Here is a 15,999-nt window from a genome sequence, read left to right as displayed (position 1 = left end):
ATTCCTCAGAGTTTCTCTTTCTAGAATTTAAGTATGGAAGGCTGGTGAGGAAACCAAATCCACAGCCCAAGAAAACTCATTTCTCTTCTCCAAAAACCTACCTTTTGTTCTTGAGCCAAACCTGTTGGCAGAGTGCTCTTCCCTTAGTGTGAATTTTTCTTTGGAGGTGCCCTCCCTGCACCCCACCCCCCATGACAAATGCAAAATATTTTAGCACCACCACTATGCCATACATGACCAGCAATCTTTCAACTCTAGTAGTGGACATAAGTTGAGGTTTACCAATGGAACAACACTCCTTATCCTACAATTTATTAATTTTTTAATATTTATTTTTTTACTTGTAGTTGATTGGACACAATACCTTTATTTTATTTATTTTTATGTGGTACTGAGGATGGACCCCAAGGCCTCGCATGTGCTAAGCGAGTGCTCTACCACTGAGCCACAACCCCATCCCCCTACAATTTATTTTTAAAAAGACACTGAATGCTGGGGCTGGGGCTGGGGTTGTGGCTCAGAGGTAGAGTGCTTGCCTAGCATTCACGAGGCACTGGGTTCGATCCCAGCACCACATAAAAATAAAATAAATATATTGTGTCTACCTATAACTAAAAATAAATATATTTTTTAAAAGACACTGTTTTTCTCTGATTACAAAATTAATTCATCTCCAGAAAATTTGTGCAATACAAAAACTAAATAAATTTTCACATACATATGATGTGTATACACATATCTTTTAGTCTGTTTGATTTGCAAACATAAAAAAATATGTAACTTAAACAAGGAGAATATTTCAAAAAATCCATGATTTTTTTTATTGTTAAACACTCACCACACAGGCACCTTTGCTATTCCTTATCATTTTTAGGCTAACACTCAGGCTCATTGTGGAATTTGTGCTATTTCTGCCCTGTCTGGACAAATGCAGAAAGCATAACAGAAAACTTGGTTCTGAAATATAGACCTTATTCTATTCACCAAGTCCTCATGCAAGGTGAAAGAAACTTGTTTTCTTTTGCTTTTGTTTCCTAATTCCCACACATACTTTCTACTCATTAAGCAGTAGGCTGGGGTAAGGCATCAGTTCAGACTCTTTGCAAGTAACACAGTTTAAACATAATTGGCTAAAAGTAGACCTGCTATTACCTATTTACAGAATGTTCCATTTTGACTAGATCCTCAGTAAGCTACCATATCCCTGCCCTGCTGTAGCCTCTGACCCCTCTGAGCAGTGTTTTCCAATGAGTAAACAAGGACACTACCATTCTACATTCAGGGAAAGGAATCCTGCTCTCCCCTTATACCGCCCCCCCTTTTTTTTTCTTAATGCAATGCTGAGGTTCAAACCTAGGACCTCATGAATTCCTTCTACATTTTAAAATAATGATATAAGATTTTAATAAGGGATTATTTACACACTGATTACTTTATAACTCATCTATATTTTTATCCCAAAAGGTGCTCTCACCCTTCCCTAATTTCCTATAGTATATGAGCAACCAGGCCATGACTTTTAATGAGATTTTACTAAAGATAACCAGATTATGTGAGGGAAATGTAACAAAATGGACACAGTTTACAACTAATGCACAGAATATACTAGAAGGATCAGATCCTTTTTAGGTTCCTTTACTAGATTTTTTTTCCCTAATAAAGGTTGACTTCAAATGGCTTAGGAAAGTCCCTCCACCTCAAAACACTGCTCACTATGAAAACTAGTTTTTGGTTTCAACTCAAATCATGAATGGAAAGCAGCTCCCTAAACCCAATCTCCATATAATACTTGAAATATCTCAAATTTATATTCTCAGAATCCAAGATATAAACATGAAGTCAATGAAATGAATTAAAGAGCTAAAATGGTGGGGGAAAGAAATCAGTTTTATCTTCCTCCAACTTGCATGCTTTTTAGATGAAGATTAAAAATAACAGGATTGACAATACCTTACAGTAAACTCAGTGCTACTCCTCTTTCTGGGATGGTAAACAACATGGGGAATCAAAAAACCCAGCAGGGTCCAAGATGACTGATTATAGCCTGTGTTCTATGTAATTGTACACAGCAATGTGAAGAAGTTTAATAGTACCTCTGGGAGTTTAGACTTCTTTGGGGCCAGTGCTGAGAGGACAGAGGCATCAGGGTAGGGTTGGTAACAATTTTCTCTTTTCTTATTATCTACTAAAACTTAAGCCTCATCTCTTGGGTGTTACAAAGACAAGATAGAAAATTGCAAAATCATTCTTAACAGGTGGTTCCAGCAACGGCACCTTGCCTCCTACTGGACATTTGAGAATAAGCTCCTGACATTTAAATAGAATATGTAATTAAAAATCAATAACATAAAGAAATGTGGGAAACTCACTAATTATCTATCTATCTATCTATCTATCTATATAAATTAATAACATTCCTAAATAATCTATGGGAAAATAAGAATTCACAGTAGAAATCAGAAAATACTTCAAGTTGGATACAATAAAAAATAAAACTTGAGGTGTAGCTTATTCAGTACTTACTGGGAACTGATAATTATAAATTGCAACAAAAGAAGAAAAAACCCACAAAGCAAGCAGAAGGAAGGTAATGTTAAAGATTGGAATGAAAATTAATGAAACATAATAGAAAAACAGAGAGAAGGAGGTGGGGATGTAGCTCAGTGGTAGAGCCCTTGCCAACCATGTGCAATGTCCTATGTTTAACTCAAGCACCCTCTAAATAAATAAATAGATAGATAGATAGATAGATAGATAGATGAAGGAAGGCAGGAAGGAAGGAAGGAAGGAAGGAAGGAAGAGTTGGGGTATAGCTCAGTGGTAGAGCACTTGTTAGCATGCCTAAGGAACTGGGTTCAATTCACAGCAAAACACACACACACACACACACACACACACACACACACACACAATCAACCACCTGGATTGTAAAGAACATTTATAATTCAATAAGATAAAGGCAAATAGTAGCATTAAAACGGGCAAAGGATTTGGATAGAATTTTCTCCAAAGGGATATACAAGTGGACAACTATAGTGAAACATGCTCACTAAGTGAACAGATGCTGAACTAATAATAAATGATTATTAGTTACTGGGGAAATACAAATTAAAACCATCACGAGAAACCATTTCTCTATGGTCATTAGAATGACCATAATCAAAAATGAAAAATAATAAGCATTAGTGAGGATGTGGAGAATTTGAAGACCTCATACATTACTGAGGGGGCAAGAAAATACCACAAATCACTTTGGAAAATAGTTTGACAATTCTTTAAAATGTTAAACAGACTTACTATATGATCCATCAATTCAAATGCTAAATATTATCCAAAAGAAATGAAGACATATTCCAAAGACTTGTACATGAATATTCATGGCAGAATTATTCACTATAACCCCAAATGGAAACAATTCCAATGTCCATATACTATGAATGAATAGTAATCTTCCCTTATCCTCAAAGAATACATTCCAAAATCCCAGCATGAAACTGCATATAATGTCTCTCTCTCTCTCTCTCTCTCTCTCTCTATATATATATATATATATATATATATACACACACACACACACACACACACACACACCTATGTTAAAGTTTATAAATTAGGCAGTCTGAGAGATTAACAAAAGTAATTAATAATAATAAAATAGACTACTTATATCAGTAACAGTACACTATAATAAAAATTATTTAAAACATATATTATTTATTTTTTGAATTTTTTCAATATTATTGGACCTTAGTTGACCATGGGCAACTGAAACGCAGAAATGAAAAGTGTAGATGAGGCAGCTACCACTGGATAACCAATGTACTATACCCATACAATGGGATATTTTAAGCAATAAAATGGAATTAAGTACTTACACATGCTTTAAAATGGGTGAGCTTTGAAAACATTCTAAGTGAACAAAGTCAGATATATCACATAGAATTCCACTGATATGTAATGTCTAATATGGGAAAATCTATTGAGTCAGAAAGTAGATTAATGTTTGCCTATAGGTAGGGGGAAGAAAAATGGGGATTGACTTCTAATGGGTACACATTTTCTTTTTTTTTAACTGAAGGATGATGAACATGTTCTAAAATTAGATGATCATGATGGATGCAAAATTATGAGAAGGATGAATACAAGGGCAGGCTAGTGAGGCAGATGGTGGTGAGCTGGGGAATGAGTGGAAGATGAGGATCTGGATTCAATGAGTCTAAATAATCCATTCAAATACTTTGTAAAGGAGAGGAGAGAAACAGGATAGTAACTCAAGGGTGACATCAGATTGAAGGAGAGTTTTAATATTTTCAAGGTGTCACAGATTTGTGAACCTTTGTTCTTGATGGGGAGGAGAGAGTACAAGGGAAAGCCTGAAGACACAAGAAGATGTGGTAATCAATGGAACAATAGTCTATGGTTTGGATGTGAAGTGTCCCCCAAAAGCTCATGTGTGAGACAATACAAGAAGGTTTAGATGACGAATGATTGGGCTATGAAAGCCTTAACAAAATCTTCAAATTAATTCCCTGATGGGATTAACTGAGTGGTAACTGAAGGCAGGTAGGGTATGGCTGGAGCAGGTGGATCCCTGGGGGCATACATTTGGCGTATATATTTTGTCTCTGGCAAGTGGAGTCTCTGTCTTTGCTTTCTGGTCATCATGTGAGCTGCATCCCTGCACCACACTCTTTCACCATGATGTTCAGCCTCACCTCCAGAACTGAGGATTGGAGCCAGCTGTCTATGGACTGAGACCTCTGAAACCATGAGACTTAAATAAGCTTTTCCTCCTCTACAATTGTGTTGGTCGGGCCTTTAAGTCACAGTAGCAACAAAGCTGACTGATACAGTCTGAGAAAGTGGAAGAACTTGGGATGTGGAGTCCAGTGATGGAATTCATCTTAGATGGGGAGAAGGCTACTTCCTTCACTGTACCAGAGGGAAAAAGAAAAGGAAGAATTAGGATATAATGAAGATTGTGGGTTTACGTTATTAAACTGAGGTATGTTAAAACTTGCAGCTTTATTTTTCTTGGAGATTAAAGAGTCAAAGTTATTCACTGAATATGAGGTGAGAAAGCATAGGGAAGATAAGAGGTTAAGAGAAAAGGGAGCAGTATTACAGCTCTGTGGAGAATAGGAAGAATTTGGCAGAGGAAACAGCAAGATTTCTAGGCAGCAGTGAGGGACTCAGGTGAAGGTAGAAAACATCTGTGTGGTGAAAAGTGGCTACAGGCACACAGATGCTCTATTTAACATGACCCTGCTTCTGACAGTCAATTGACACAAAGTAAATGAAACTCTCCTGCTTCCTATCTAAAAGAAACACCATTATTTGAATATATTTTATCCTTTATTTGAAATTTGCACTTCATTTATGTTGGGAAGTTCAAAAACCCACATATTCAAAGACCGTTCTCATGAATAGTCTTAATAGCACCCTGCTAGAAGATGGAACATGTGTGCGCTAAAGGACAATGAAATAGAGAATAATATCAGATGAAGGGAATGTAGAGGGAAGTTCCCAAGGAAATAAGAATAAATTTTGTGATCTCACAACTTCATTCGTGCATGTGTGATTATGTCAAAATGAACTCCACTACTATGTGTAACAATATGTACTAATAAAATATTTAAAAACTCAGAATAGGGGTCATATCTCAACAGGACAATACATGGTACTAGGGCTCTGAAGCTGCTGCTGTGCTCCTCTGGCCACAGGAAACTAACCTAGGTCAAAGGCCACACCTGAAATATTATATACCTACAGATCAGCCATCTTGACTAAGCCATGCTACCATTGTCACTCTTCAGTGGGCAAGTAAGACAACATTTCAAGGAACTTCAGTACTCAACAGCAGACTTTTACTTTAAAGTTAAAAATTAATTCTAAACCATTTAAATAAGTCATAGCATATTTTTAAAAATCAGAACTCTGTAAGAGACTACTTATGTAATAACAACTATTATTTATTTTCATATTCTGTGAGATTTGCAATAAAAATTTTTTAAAGAGAGAGAGAGATAGATAGAGAGAGAGATAACTTTTAATATTTATTTTTTAGTTTTCGGTGGACACAACATCTTTATTTTATTTTTATGTGGTGCTGAGGATCGAACCCAGCGCCCTGCACATGCCAGGCGAGTGCGCTACCACTTGAGCCACATCCCCAGCCCTGCAATAAACTTTTAATTACATATTTTTATTTTCCTTTTCTCCTTCCTTTCTTTTTTTATTCTCCATTTCATTGCCCTTTGGCACACACGTTTTTAAATATTTTATTAGTACATTATTGTTACACATAGTAGTGGAGTTCATTTTGACATAGTCACACATGCATGGAATATAAATTGCTCCAATTCAATCCCCAGTACTTCCACTTTCCTTCCTCTCCTACCTCCTCCAGTTCTTCTTCCTCTATTCTATTGGTTTTCCTTCTATTAATTATTTTAAAATTCTTTTTAGGTATATAGACCACCAGGATATACCCTGACATTATCACAAAAGTATGTAACACAACCCACTCCATTTCAGTCTCCAGCACTTGGCTCTACCCCCACTCCCTTCCCTCTACTCCACCAATCCCACTTCACATAGCATGATAGTCTCCAGTTCCAACCATTTATTGGCAAATGACACAATGTCATTCTTCTTTATGGCTGGGTTGTGTATGGCTCCACTGTGTATATATACCACATTTTCTTGATCCATTCGTCTGTTCCATAAATTCCATTTATGGTTTACTTTTTTAAAATATTGTCCTGTGGATACACCTGATGTCAGGACCCACCATGCCACATATAAGTATGCACATAAAAAAGTCAGATTTATTACATATCCACAATTATTCCTTTTTCCTGTCCCTCCTTCATTGTCCTCAATCCCCTTTATTTTGTCTACTGATTTTTCTGTATTTTGATGAAATTCCTTCTTTATCTTTGCTTTTCTCTCTTTCTTCTCTTTTTAAAATTCACTTTTTTATTTTGTATTATCAATATCCAGAACATACAAAGAACTCAAAAAACTTAACACCAAAAAAAAACCCCCACAAATAACCCAATTAATAAATGGGCAAAAGAACTAAACAGATACTTTTGAAAAGAAGAAATGGTCAACAAATGTAGAAAAATATGTTTACTATCTCTAGGAATGTCCTTCAATAGATGAATAGATAAAGAAACTGTGATATATATATATATATCATATACATATATATATATATATATATACACACACACACACACACACACACACACACACAATGGAATATTACTCAGCATTAAGAGAGAATAAATTTATGGCATTTTCAGGTAAATTGATCATGCTAAGTTAAGTAAGTCAATCCCCAAAAAACAAAGGCCAAATGTTTTCTCTGATAAGTGGATGCTGATCCATAATGGGGGTGGGGGGAGCATGGGAGGATTAGTGAACTCTAGATAGAGCAAAGAGGAGGGAGAAGAAGAAGGGAGAAGAAGGAAGAAGAAAGACAGTGGAATGAGATGGACATCATTACCCTAGGTACATACATGAAGACACGAATGGTGTGACTCTACTTTGTGGACAACCAGAAAAATGAAAAAAAATGTGCTCCATTTGTGTACTATGAACTGAAATGCATTCTGCTGTCCTGTAGAACAAATTAATTAATTAATTACTACATTGAAGTTTCTTCTAATTAGTAAAAATGGCAGTTATCAAGAATAAAAATAATAATAAATGTTGGTGAGCATGCGGGAGAAAAGGTCCACTCATACATTGTTTGTGGGACTGCAAATTGATGCAGTCATTCTGGAAAGCAGTGTGGAGATCCTAAAAATAAATAAATAAATAAAAATTAAAGAAAAAATAAAAAACAAAACTAGGAATAGAACCACCTTATGACCCAGCTATTCAACTCCTAGGTATACACTCCAAAGATTTAAAATCAGCACCCTAGTGTGACACAGCAACATAAATGTTTACAGCAGCATAATTCACAATATCCAAGCTATGGAACTAGACCAGATGCCCTTCAACAGATGAATGGATCAAGAAAATGTGGTATATATACACAGTGGAGCCATATGCAACTCAACCATAAAGAAGAATGACATGTGGCATTTGCCAATAAATGGTTGGAACTGGAGACTATCATGCTATGTGAAATAATCTAGTCCCAAAAAGTCAACAGTTGAATGCTTTCTCTGATATATGGAAGCACATATTTTAATATGTTAAACTGCAAACAGTTAACAGTTCCTATATTCTAGATACTGTATTATAATACTTAAAATATTAAGTCATTGAGTTTTCATAAAAATCCTGTGAGGTCGGTACTACTAATTTAATATGGGTTTTTATAGATGAGAAAATTGGGAAGTTAAAAATTGCTCATTCTCTTGTAGTAAGCACTGAGTTTCATACCCAAGGATTCAAAACTCCAGAATCCATGCCCTCAATCACTGTGCTATGTCTTAAAAATTTTTGATACAGATTTTTTGGGGGGTTAGATTTTGAAAAGTTATTAATTTAAAATTACTGTTATTTTTCTTACTGGGCATTGAACCCAAGTTTAGTTAATCATTGAACCACATTCCCAGCCGTTTTATTTTGAGACTGGATCTTGCTAAGTTGCTTAGGGGCTCACAAAGTGGCTGAACCTGGCTTTGAACTTGCAATCTCCTGTCTCAGCCTCCCATGCTACTGGGATTATAGGTATTGTCACTGCTTGTTGCTAGTTAAAATTACTTTAAAGCATGAGTAAAATGGGATGAAAAGAATTAATTTTCAAGGTTGAAATTTTGCTATTTGCCAAGGCTGGCTTTAAAATCCTACAATCAAGAAATCCTCCTACCTCAGCCTGTCAAATAGCTGGGCTTGTACATATATGCCACTATGCCTGGCTATAATATTTTTAATCTGATCAATAATGTTGAGGAGATGGTGTCTGTAGACATAATTTCTCATACAAGTACTTTGAATAATAATGTCCATCATATTCCACCATCATTTCTAACCCCATGCCCCCTCCCTTCCCTTACAACCCCTCTGCCCTATCTAGAGTTTGTCTATTCCACCCATGCTCCCCTTCCCTACCCCACTATGACTCAGCCTCCTTATATCAAAGAAGATATTTGACATTTGGTTTTTGGGGATTGTCCAACTTCACTACTCTACTCCATCAATTTAACTGCAAATGCCATGATTTTATTCTTTTATTACTGAAACATGAATTGGTGTGAATATACTTTGTATACAACCAGAGATATGAAAAAAGTGTGCTCTATATGTGTAATAAGAATTGAATGCATTCCGCTGTCATATATAAATAAAAAATTAATTAAAAAAGACATAATTTCTCAAGGTCACAAAGCTCAAATATAGTAGGATGAGGATTTAAGCTGAGTTTGGAATGACAGAAACTGTTTTCTTCCATAATTATTTTTCCCACTTCATGCCATATACAAGGCATTAGACATTATTATGATTTATTCACTTACATGTGGAGTCTGCCTCCCTTCCCTAATACTTTACCTCCTCCTTGGATCCTTGTTTTGGTGAAAGACACTGCCATGGTTCTCAGCAACTGAAGCAAGACACTTCACTATTTCAATACTCTATTGCCATCTCTTCCCATTTAACATTAAAATGAAATTCCACTGTGAATCCTTCAGGTCCACGAAGAACTTGTCTGATTCACTCACTAAACTAACTGTGGCAGAGAAGGCAGCATGGCTTTTTTTTTAATAGTGAGGAGCCAGAAGATAGAGAGAGGATGAAGACATTGGAAGATGTAGTAATTAATGGAATAAGAACCTGAGACTGTAAAAGGACTTGGGAGTACTTGTCTGAATTGTACTAGGCATACATTTCTACCGAGTATTCTGTCACAGTCCTTGTAGTTATTTGTTTTCAGGTTTTTTTCCCTATTAGATTATGAGTTTCTTGAGAGAAAGACCATGTTTTATCCATTTAAATCTCAAATTCCCAGTGTAGTGTCAGACATCATTTATTATGATTTCCAAATGGGTTAAGATTGCATAAACTCATTGGTATAATAAAACATATTTAATACTGTATTGTATAGTAGGAATTGGGCTTGAATATTCTTTGCTTTTATAAAACTTGCCTTTTGTATTCATAGTGTGCCAAAAAGTTTCCAGAGAGTGTATAACTCATTGTTATGGTTAGATATAAGGTATCCCCCAAAAGCTCAAGTGTGAGAAATTGCAAAAAAGCATAGAAGTGAAATGATTGGGTTATGAGAGCTGTAACCTAATCAGTGCATTAATTCTCTGATAGATATTCACTGAGTGGTGACTATAAGCAGGTAGGGTGTGCCTGGAGGAGGTGGTTTCCTGGTGGCATACTTCTTTAGGGTTTGTATTTTGTGAGCTGAGTTTTGTCTCTATCTGATTCTTGGTGCCTTGTCCCCAGCTGCTTTCCTCTGCACACACTTCTGCCATGATATCCTGCCTCACCTCAGGCCCCAAGGTATGGAGCCAGCTGTCTATGGAAAGACCTCTGAAACTGTGAGCCCCCAAATAAACTCTTCCTCCTTTAATTGTTCTTGTCAGGTATTTTGGTTGCAGCAATGAAAAAGCTAACTAAAACACATATATGGCCCTTTATTATTCACAAAAGAATTTATATGTATATTATTATGAAACCCAATCCTCACATGATCTCTGAGAAGTGGTTGCTATTCTCAACATTTTACAGAATGGGAAACCAAGAATCAGGTTGAACAACTTTTTGACAGACAAAGATCTTATACGATTGAAAATGTACCATTCAATCACACACATACACTCACACACACACATACACACTTATAAGATTTTTTGGTTATCGCAGTGTTTCTCATGATGGACAGTACTAGAGGTAAAAAAGAAAAAACAAAGTTTTTAGTCTTAAATTTTGGGGAATTTTAATGTGTGTGTTTGTGTATGTTTTCATTCTGAGATAAAAACACTACCTCTGGGCCGTTGATTCCTAATGACCAAAAATGTAGGGGGAATCCATCCAGGAGTCCCATGAGAGGCATGTTTTTTCCTTGTGGAGAGGGTACTGGGGATTGAACTTAGGGGCACATGGCCACTGAGCCACATCCCCAGCCCTATTTTGTATTTTATTTAGAGACAGGGTCTCACTGAGTTGTTTAATTCCTCACTTTTTCTGAGGCTGGCTTTGAACTTGTGATTCTCTTGCCTCAGCCTCCCAAGCTGCTGAGATCACAGGCATGCACCACTGTGCCTGGCAAAGCATGCCTTTAACTGGCCCTTTTAATTAAAATCTTTTTGCACCTGCTAGAAAATGGCAATGGTTTAACATTGCTTTTGAGCAGAAATTTAAAAACATTCCAATTTTACATTGTTGAACAATCAATTGGATGGTGTTTTATGGTTAGAAATTCTGGTATGCTTACATAGAGCCATATTAAAAATAAAAAGAATAAATGATCCATATTTAATGTTATTTTATTGAATTTTGAGAAAGCATTAGTTAAGAGTAATTTTAAGTTTGGGTGACATTGGACAAAAAATATTTTATACCAAAGGTTGAAATGACAATTTAGCATTTGTTAGTCTGAAGAAAAAAATAATAATTCAATAGTTGTCATTTTGTGCTCAGAATCCTGTACAGTTCCAGGGCTTAGTTGTTAGAACTGTGTAGGTGTATTTAAACAAAAAAACAAAATATAGATTCTTTTTTTGACTTACCTGTAGATTATAATATGTAGGTTTAAAAACTTTTTGAAGCAAGCAGAGCCACATAAAATTAGAGAGGTGGCAGTCAAATAAAAAAAAATAAGATTTGGGAGTCCAAGTAGATAAAAATTGACATGTAGGTTGATGATTCAATGAAATTGTGAGGAGTGCTATGATGAAAATAAGCCTAGAGGATTATGGGAAACAGGAGGATTCCTTAACCTACGTGTCCATGAAAGAATTTTCAGAGGAGATAATGCTTATGAATGGAGAATTGTTACGAGTCTCAACATGAGATTAGAAAATTGGCGATCAGAAGTAACTTGTCCAAGATAATATGGATAGTAAATGATTGAGCGGGGTTTCATTTTTACCTAGAAATAGCCACAGATGTAAACCCAATGATGCACTGAATTGTCAAGCATAGCTGAGTGCTCTTATACTCAAAAGGACATAGTTCCCTCATTCCCTGCTTTTTCTTTTTCATTTAGACAGTTGTTTTTTTTCTATTTTACTGACTACTTTTGTATTTTGTTTCTTCTTGCATTCTTATTACTTTCACAGATGTCTTAAGTTTGCACCTGTAGCAGTCTTTTGTGTTTTTCAACATATGCATTTGTCTCCCATGCCTGACCATAAGTGCACCTAGGACACTGCCTGACTCATTCTAAGCATCACTGGATTTTTTTATTTTATTGTAAAAACTGTTTATTTTATTTTCATACTGGGGATTGAAGCCAGGGACACTTAACCACTGAGCCACATCCCCAGTCCTTTTAATTTTGAGACAGGATGTTGTTAAGTTGCTTGGGGCCTCCCTAAGTTGCTTTGAACTTGGAATCCAATACTCCTGCCTCAGCCTCTGGAGTCACTAGGATTATAGGCATGCACCACCACATCCAGCTAAAAATTCTTTATTTTGAAATAATTTAGGATTCACAAGAGGTTGAAAAAAATAGTTCAGTGATGGAACTTCTGGAATGGCAGTGTGAAGAGCTCGGCAAATCCTTTCCTCTAGAGAAAAATCTATTAAACAAAGTTCCAAAAAAAGAGTCTTTGGAGATTAACCAAAAGGGCTTATACTGATTGAGAAAACTGTATTCAATGAAATCTACTAAAAGGAAAGCACTCACCTGTATTTGACAATTTGGTGGATCACTGGGTTTACATCCTTGGCTATTTCCATGTAAAAATGAGAACCAACTCAACTTTTTAGTACCCATATTATCTTGGACAAGTTACTTCTGATAGTCAATTTTCTAATCTCATGTTGAGGCTCGTAACAATACTCCATTCATAAGCATTATCTCCCTTGAAAATTCTTTCATGGATGCCTAGGCTAAGGAGTCCTCCTCTGCATTTTGATGGGGATAGCATTAAATCTATATATTACTTTTAATAGTATGGCCATTTTGATAATATTAATTCTTCCTATCTCAGAACATAAAGAGCTGTTTCCATCTTATAAGGTTTTCTTCAGTTTCTTCTGTGTTCTATAGTATTCATTGTAGAGGTCCCTCACATCCTTCATTAGATTAATATTCATGTATTTTTTGAGGTTTCTGTGAATTGGGTAGTCTTCCTAATTTCTTTTTCAGCAGACTCATTATTGGAGTATAGAAAAGCTATTGATTTATGTATGTTAATCTTCTGTCCTACTACTTTGCTGAATTTGTTTCTCAGCCCTAGAAGTCTTCTGGTGAAGTTTTGGGTCTTCTAAATATAGGATCACATAGTTACCAAACAGAGATTATTTGGACTCTTCCTGTGCTATATGTATCATTTTAATTTCCCTCTCTCATGCTGGCTAGAGTTTCAAGAATTATGCTGAATAGGGAGTGATGAGAATGGGTATACCTGATTGTTCCTGTTTTTAAATGAAACACTTTGTTTTTATGCAAGCAGTATGATGTTGGTCTTGGGTTTGTCATATATAGCCTCTATAAGGTTGAAGTAAGTTCCTTCTATCCATAATTTCTCTAATTTTTTTTTAAACAAATTGGTGTTACATATTGTCAAATTCTTTTTTTGTATCTATTGAGATAATCATGTGATTTGTGTCCTTAACTCTATTTATGTGGCATTACATTTATTGATTTGCATATGTTGAACCTGGGAAAAGAGCTACTTAATCATGATGCACTATATTTTAATGTGTTTTTGTATATGTTTGCCAATATTTTTTTCAAGAGTTTTAAGATATTGGCCTAAATACTCTCCTTGATATGTCTTTGTCTGGTTTTGGTATCAGGGTGATACTAGCTGCATAGAATGAATTTGACAGTCTTTCCTTCCTTTCTATTTCATGGAATATTTTGATGAGGATTGGTATTAGTTCTTATTTAAAGGTTTGGTAGAACTTGGCTGAGAATCTGTCCAGGTCAGGGCTTTTCTTTGTTGGAATACTTTCGATAGCTCTTTCAATTTCATGACTTGATATAGATCTGGCTAAGCTTTCTATATCCTCCAGGTTCAATCTGAGTAAGTCATATGTCTCTAGGAATTTGCCAATATCTTCAAGATTTTATAGCTTATTGGAGTATAAATTTTTAAAATACTCTCTGATGATCCTCTAAATTTCAGCAGTGTTTGTGGTGATATTTCCTTTTTCATCTCTAATTTGTTTACTTAAATTTTCTCTCTATTTGATTTAGTTTGGCTAAAAGTTTGTCAATCCTGTTTATCCTTAAAAAAAAAAAAACAACTCTTTGTTTCTGATCCTTTGTATTTTTTTTTAATTCTTAATTTCAGCTCTAATTTTAATTGCTTCCTGTTTTCTACTGATTTTGGTATTGTTTGTTCTTCATTTTTTACAGCCTTGAGGTATAATATTAGATTATAGCACCTAGCTGAGTTGTCAAGGCTGGCTTTGAACTTGAAATCCTCCTGTCTCAGCCTCCCAAGCCACTGGGATTACAGGTATGTGCTACTGCACCTGACCCAATCTATATCTTTTGATTGAAGAGATTAGATCATTTACATTCAATGTTATTATAGATATGATTTTTATTTCTTTCCATTTTGTTTGTTTCCGATGTTTAATTCAGATTTGGTTTTCCTTTAATCACTATTCTTGTGCAGTTCATCCCTATGATGGTTTTCATTTTATTTTCATTTCTTCATGAAATATTTCATTGAGTATGCTTTGTACTGAAAACTTTGAGGTTATTAATTCTTGAGCTTCCATTTATCATGGAAGATTTGTATTTTGTTTTCAATTTGGAAGGATAATTTTTCCAGGTATAGTAATCTAGTTTGACACCCATTTTCTTACAGAGCTTTGTATATATTATTCCAAGCCCTCTTGGCTTTCAGAGTCTGGATTGAGAAATCAGTTGAAATTTGAATTGGTTTAACACTAAATATGACCAGCCATTTTTCACTTGCAGCTTTTAGAATTCTAAATTTATTTTGAATACTAAGAATTTTCATTATACTGTGTCTTAGGGCTTATTTATTGTAATTCTGTATATTTGGAGTGTTGAATGCATCTTATATTTGAATTTCCATCTTATTCCTAAGATTTGAAATATTTTCTAAAATTATTTCATTGAAAAGATTGTGCATTCCCATCCCTTTAGTTTGTATTTCAGAGCCTTTATCTACCCCAATGATTCTTAAATTTGGTCTCGATGTTATCCCAGATTTCTTGAATATTCTGAACATGGGCTCTTAACATATTTTTGTTAGTCTACTTTATTGTCAATATTATATACTTTGTCTTCAAGGCATGAAAATCTATCTCTAACATGTCCTATTCTATTGGTCATGCTTTTCACTGAATTTTTAATTTGATTTATTGAGTCTTTCATTTCTAGCCTTTCTCTTGGGTTCTTTTTCAGAATCTATCTCTATTGGAATGATCTTTCACTTCCTATATTTTCTCTTAATTTGACTCCTTATATTGTCTTTTACCTCATAGATAAGTTTAATTATGAACTTTCTGAATTCTGACAATTCCTCCACTGTGGTGTTGATGGAGTCAGTTGTTGAAGCATTATGTGCTGTTTGGGATGGCTTGTACCCTGCCTTTTCATATTGTTTGGATGTGTAATTATCTATTGGGATGGTTATTGCTTTTTTTTTAAAGCAAGGAACTACTTCATGAGATTCTTTCTCTTCAGAGCCCTGGGTTGGGTGATTATTCAGGTATTGATACTTTAACTCAATGTGGGGCCTCTGCTGATCCCAGTATCAGCACCACTTTGAGAGGACTCACTGAACCCTATTAATTACAAACACTTCAGAGCCAAGTCACATAAAATCAACCTTATGAAAAGCAAAAGTTATTGATATTATTTTCCAT

This window comes from Callospermophilus lateralis, chromosome X, assembly GCF_048772815.1.
Source record: "Callospermophilus lateralis isolate mCalLat2 chromosome X, mCalLat2.hap1, whole genome shotgun sequence".
NCBI lineage: Eukaryota > Metazoa > Chordata > Mammalia > Rodentia > Sciuridae > Callospermophilus > Callospermophilus lateralis.
This window is presented reverse-complemented; position numbering follows the sequence as displayed.